Raw genomic sequence first — 6,140 nt, 5'->3', positions numbered from 1 at the left:
TTTATGTTGGATATGTTTGTTGAATGTTTGTTATCTGTGTCTGAAGTGATTAAGTTGTTGGTGTTTTATTTAAGAGTGATATTAACTGTACCTTAGTTATAGGAGGTTGCCTTAATTATAGGAGGTTACCATTAAAATAGTCATTAAATTTGATTAGCTAATCCAAAAATGCCATTATTAATGTAAAATCATATAATTTTTTTATTTAATTAATTATATGTATATTGATTGTGAAATTTGTCCTCATGTTCTCACTTTAAAAAAAAATTTCAAATGAACTTAATTCCATATATATATATATATATATATATATATATATATATATATATATATATATATATATATATATATATATATATATATATATATATATATATATTTCAATTCTTTATAATATTGTTGTTGGTGAGTAGAAAACCGTCCACTAAATCTTAGCTTTTTAAACTCTCATCTTTCAATCTCAACCGTAATGTTAATCGGAAGGAGGCTGCCTTCCGTCTTTAGCTCCTTCCCCTATTCCTACTTCTTCTCCCCCATGTTCATTATTTACCGTTTCTTCTTGGCTTCCACAACCGATGGCGACAACCCACGAAATTGAATGCTCTCCACTCCATCTTCTTCGTCAACCTAGAAACCGCCATATCCCGACCTATTGGAGACTCTCCTTCTCAACCTCCTTCCCACATTCTTACAGTTTTCGTACTATGAGTCTTATATAAGACTAATTTGTGAAGGTAATTTCACCAATATTCATACCAAACAGGTTTTGGAGGGAGAGTGAGAGATAAATAACCGATCATCTGGAAAGCAACCGGAGAAATCATGGCCTTCAACCATCGTTGCTCCTCTGTTACCACCATCTACAAGCACTCATTGGTTCAATTCCTTAATAATCTAGTACTTCCACTTCCATTGTACACTGATTCACGACAATCGTAGCAGAACTGTAAGCCCTTCCTTTACTTCTCTCTCTTCGTTTTGTGATCATTTCAATTTATTCACGGATTTAACATCATTTTTTGCCTAGCTCGAGTTCTGATTGCATCAGAATTGTCATGCTTACTTTGATTTCTCTCAATTTCTTCCTCTATGCTGATACTTATCAACATGGCTTCCGTTCATTTATAGGGCATCAATTGGGTCATAATTTTCTTGAAAGAATTTCATTATAAACAATTCTGACGATATAAACAATTCTGACGATATAATACCAAATATATGTTTAATTTCTCATCTTTTTATCTGAACGTTTTCATTTATTGCAGTATGGGGAGAGTGAAGCTGAAAATCAAGAGATTAGAAAACATTGGTAATCGCAAAGTGATGTTTTTCTAAACGAAGGAATGGAATCTTAAAGAAAACCAATGAGTTATCTGTATTATGTGATGTTGACATCATCCTTCTTATGTTCTCTCCAACTCGAAAATCTACATTATTCACTAGAAAACGAAGGTCGTCTCCTAATCATACTAATTATAATCCAAATTGCTCATACTATGTCCTTTGTTTCTTCAAGGATGTCTTGAATCTTGATGTTAATTTTTGGTTTTTTCTGATTAAGCAATGAAAGTCAGATCTCCCAAATGAAGAGGGAAAATGACAAGTATATGTTGTTACATGTAGTTTATATGCTAAGAGTTGATTACTTTTTTAATTGTATTAGTCTATTCATTGATTGTTGGTATCTTTGGCTTTTGCCTTTGGTAATAGGCATAATGAGTTCTCTACAAGTTCCAGTTGTTTTCCCTTCTGTACAAAGGAAACAAGGAGGGTTTCACGCAGTTCCTACAATTAATGGGTGTTTGACTAATGCTAAAGGTGTTAAAAGTGGGATGTGGGCATTCAGAGGCTTCAATACCCATTAGGAATCTCAATTGTTAAGCAAACAAAAGAATTACATAGTGAAATAGAATGCACTTTCATTTGTAGTGTTATTAGAACATCTAAATTTTAGTTCTATTTCCTAACTTTTTTAATTTAATTTAATTTTGTTTTTTCTACTCTTATTTAAGACTTATACTTTGAAAGTACAATAGTTTAATAATAAGAAAACATTAATTACACAAAGTTCTTCTTATGGTTGTTATTGAATTCAAATTATGCATTTGTGCTAGGTCATTTAATCTACTTATGTTTAGTCTATTTCTTCATTGTAGTTCCCCCTTGTCGAGAAGAATAGGAAGGATGTATAGTCCTGTTATAAACCACTTACATCTTGTGTAAATGGGACTACTAGAAAATGATGGGTGCATATTCAGAACAGGTCTTCTAGTTCCCAAATTACCCTACTAAGCCTAAAATATATGGAAAGTATCGAGTGGATTAACTGTTAGAACGAGGTAAAATAAGGACAATGAAGTATGAAAGATAGTGTTCATCTAATGAAGATAGCAAAAACAAAAAGATATAAATTCAAAAAATGTGGAAATTCCAAAACTAGGTATTCAAATGAAGAGGAGAAAGAAGGTTGTGATTACAATTTTCTGAAAATCTTATCATGGGATAATCTAGCTTTTTTAATATATAGATATGTTGACTTAATAGAAGAGGGTCAGTTATTTGGAATCCATAAGGCAAGCAAGTATCTTTCTTGACTTTCTTGCAGCTTACTCTACAATTAATCAGGTGAGATACACACAAGGTTTAAGTAGTTACCTATTGACAAAATCTGTTGATCAAAAGGCATAATGCAGAAACAAAACTTAAATTTTAACTCTTTATATGTTTAGCAATTATTTTTTCATATTTGATATAATAAGAATAGTTAAGTCGCTAAATCGAAATAATGATAGTTTAGTAATTTATTGATTTAATATAATAATAGTCATTGAGACTCTCATGGTTTACACAAACAATTAACTTACTAAATTACTTAAACGGTGAAAGTACAAATGCATTTTAAAATATAGTGAAACTTTACCTTTACTTTTTTGGTGTATTGTAACAGGTTCTTGTGAGGTGGATATTGGGCTAATATTTGGTTCGAACATTGATGGCTTTCCATCATTACATTTTGCAACTGTTACAGCTCTTGCTGCGTGCATAGGTTTACAAGAGGGCACCTGTTCATCATCATTTTCCATTGTCGTGGTCTTTGCATGTATTGTACAACGTCTTTATTTAATCATGAAGTTCATATTATCCATCTTGGGGTTTTCTAACTCACCCTTAACAAATATACATCTATCAACATATTACTAAAATATAATAAATATAATTAGATATTATTTTTTAGGTTAACTTCTTATTTCAAGAATGTACAATCATTGATGTAATCATGAAAAAAACATTGTAGTTTTATTTATCTAATTCTTTGTTTCAAGTTTTCATGTCTTCGTGTCAATATTTCCTTATTTTCTTCAATTTATCATTTTTCACCTCTTCAATATTCACCACAATTTCTTCCAAATCTACAAGAAAATTAAAAAAAATTATTGATGCGAAAACACTCACAAAAATACATATGTGATTTTCATGTGATTAACATATGAATCACATGCAATTCACATATGAATCACATTTACATATGACATCATATGTAAATCACATGTGATTTATATGTGAATCACATGTGAATCAAATGTGATTCACATGTGAATCACATATGATTTATATGTGAATCACATATAATTCACATGTAAATATATAATCTTTCTCGTACCATGTAAAGTAAATAAATAAAAGTATGAGGCTAGTGCCATTGAAGATAATAAAGTTCATTAACTCAAATAATTTTCACTTGTGATTTACATGTGAATCATAAGTGATTTACATGTGAATCACATATAATTCATATGTGATTTATATGTGATTTTCATGTGAATCACATGTAATCAGAAGGCTAAAATATCTCCTTATATGTATTGAAACAAAAAAAATCAGTTACATATATTTACAATAAAGAAAACTAAAACTTATTTGATTATTAAAATTGTATTCCAATTCTTTCACTTGATGTTGTTACCTGTTATCACTTGTGGTGTAGGTTAAATGTGTTGAAGTTTTCAGAGAATTTTATCAAACAAAAACAAAGCACATTTTTAAGATACTTGAGCATTTTATTTGAATATGTAAGTGACACCCAACTAACCTGAGCTAAATGACCCCATGCCTCAAGAAAATTTTGATCAATTTGAATTTCTTTCTTGTGTGCTTCCTCAGCTTTTTGTGTTCACCAACTGATGACAATGCCATACCCTGTATAATCAATCACGTGTTATCAGTCTACTTTTTTAGTGCAAAAAGCAAAATGTAAAAAGTAATGATTTTTAAATCTGAATGTTGTGTTGTGCACTGATGGCTAACTAACCAAGTATGTGTAAGCAGATTTGTTATCTTTATCAAGCTTTACACATGCAGACAGGTCCTCAGTGGCAGCATAGTAATCCTTCAGCATAAAGTTGACAATACTTGCATCAGTTTCAATATGAGCACCATGAAAGTAATGTTAAAAACTTTAAACAGATGGAAACTTTATCAAAAAATTAACTATTTCAAGTCAAGCATTATCATACCCCTTTCTTGCAATATATCGGCTGAGTCAGGCTCAAATTCTAAGGACTTGGCCAAATCTGCAATCGCCTGTACAAAAACCATATAAGGGAAAAAAACAGTAGTTCACTAATTCACTTAATTCTAATATTCTAATATTAGAATTATGATGGACATTTCTACCCATGATGGGCCAAAGGGTAGATATGATGGCAGCTATAGCGACAAAGATACAGTGTAGCAGCCTAGTGTAACACAACAGACAAAAAAAGTGAGAAATCACAACATGTCTGTAACTAATCTTCCATCAGGTTTGAAAGAGAACTTATGAATTGTTTTATACTAATTTTTGTTCATCATCATTAGAGAAGTTATAAATCATACTACTTGGTAACTGTTGACTGTTTAGGTACTGGTATAATCAGGAATAGCAGGCGACATAACAGGATGACAAACATGGTGGAGTCTTCTGCACCATTAGTGGCTAAAACTACTAAAACTTCTCCACATAAACAGGTACACAGAATTCTTTGCAACTAAAACTTCTGTTTATGTAAATAACAATATAGATTCTTAAAGTTTTTATATCATAAATAAATGAAAAAAATATTTGGCATAACCAACTACTTTCTTGCTAAATGAATCAAATGAAGACACGTTTGAAGAATCCAACTTTCTGGAATCATTATGGTCCCACAAACATCTCAGAAACTGCGAACCGATACCTGATCTCACTGAAAGCGAAACGCATGTGAAGAAATCAGTCAACGACTTGAGCAGCCGACGCCGATTGAACCTCTGAATCGGGAGGTCCGACGCGATAGAACCTCTGGTTGATTTGTTAGGGGAGAAGAAGGACGCGATTTACCCCTGAGGATCATCTTCTCTAATCAAATATTTCAAAACTGAGGATCATCTTCTCTAATCAAAATATTCCAGAACTGAGGATCATCGATCTTCTCCAATACTCTAGATCTGGTGAAGCTTCAATCGACGCCAAAAAAGGAAAAGGAGGAGCAGTTGTCGCGGCTTGCGGTGGAGAAAAAGGAAATCGATTCCAATTTCCAGATCAACGGCGACCAAAGATAACGACGATGAGGAAGAACATGAGCGAAGGGAGAGAACGGTGGGGGTTGAATCAGGGTAATTCATCACTAAAATGCCCCTGAATCATTTAATTATCATGCCCCCGTGTTGTTTTTTTTTTCAAGTATTTACAAAAATGCCACAAAGGATCTTAACCTTTTATTATTTTGATCTAACGGCCATGGTTTGGTCCTCGGGTTCTTGGGAAACTTTGACTTCTCAAATGATCCTTCCTTTTATATATATATATATATATATATATATATATATATATATATATATATATATATATATATATATATATATATATATATATATATATATATATATATATATATATACTCTAGTCAGCCCAAGTGGGCTCAATTGCTCAACCTTAAATCAGCCCAAGTAAACATATAGCTTGGAATAGATTCACCAAAACTTGTCTTTTTGGATTGAATAACCAAAAAACGGGAATTAGGGCGCACATAGGCAGGAACTGAATCGACTACTCGTGAATATGAAAATCCTTAATCGACACCTCGTGAATCTCGACATCAGAAGACATATTTGTAATCTTG

The 6,140-nt window shown here is 31.9% G+C and overlaps 1 long non-coding RNA gene across 2 annotated transcripts; it reads left to right on the top strand.

The window, feature by feature from the left end:
* The first annotated feature begins 430 nt into the window (after positions 1-430).
* Positions 431-2,572, top strand: LOC145133106 (uncharacterized). Of its 2 annotated transcripts, XR_013718405.1 has the most exons (3): positions 431-946; positions 1,266-1,452; positions 1,711-2,572. It is a non-coding gene; the product is annotated as an uncharacterized LOC145133106 (long non-coding RNA). The 2 variants fall into 2 exon arrangements; XR_013718404.1 differs by lacking the exon at positions 1,711-2,572 and having other exon boundaries at positions 1,266-1,667.
* The last annotated feature ends 3,568 nt before the right edge of the window (positions 2,573-6,140 follow it).

The sequence above is a fragment of the Lactuca virosa genome, chromosome 8, assembly GCF_052849685.1.
Source record: "Lactuca virosa cultivar CGN04683 chromosome 8, Lactuca_virosa_CGN04683_v6, whole genome shotgun sequence".
Classification (NCBI taxonomy): Eukaryota; Viridiplantae; Streptophyta; class Magnoliopsida; order Asterales; family Asteraceae; genus Lactuca; species Lactuca virosa.
This window is presented reverse-complemented; position numbering and strand designations above follow the sequence as displayed.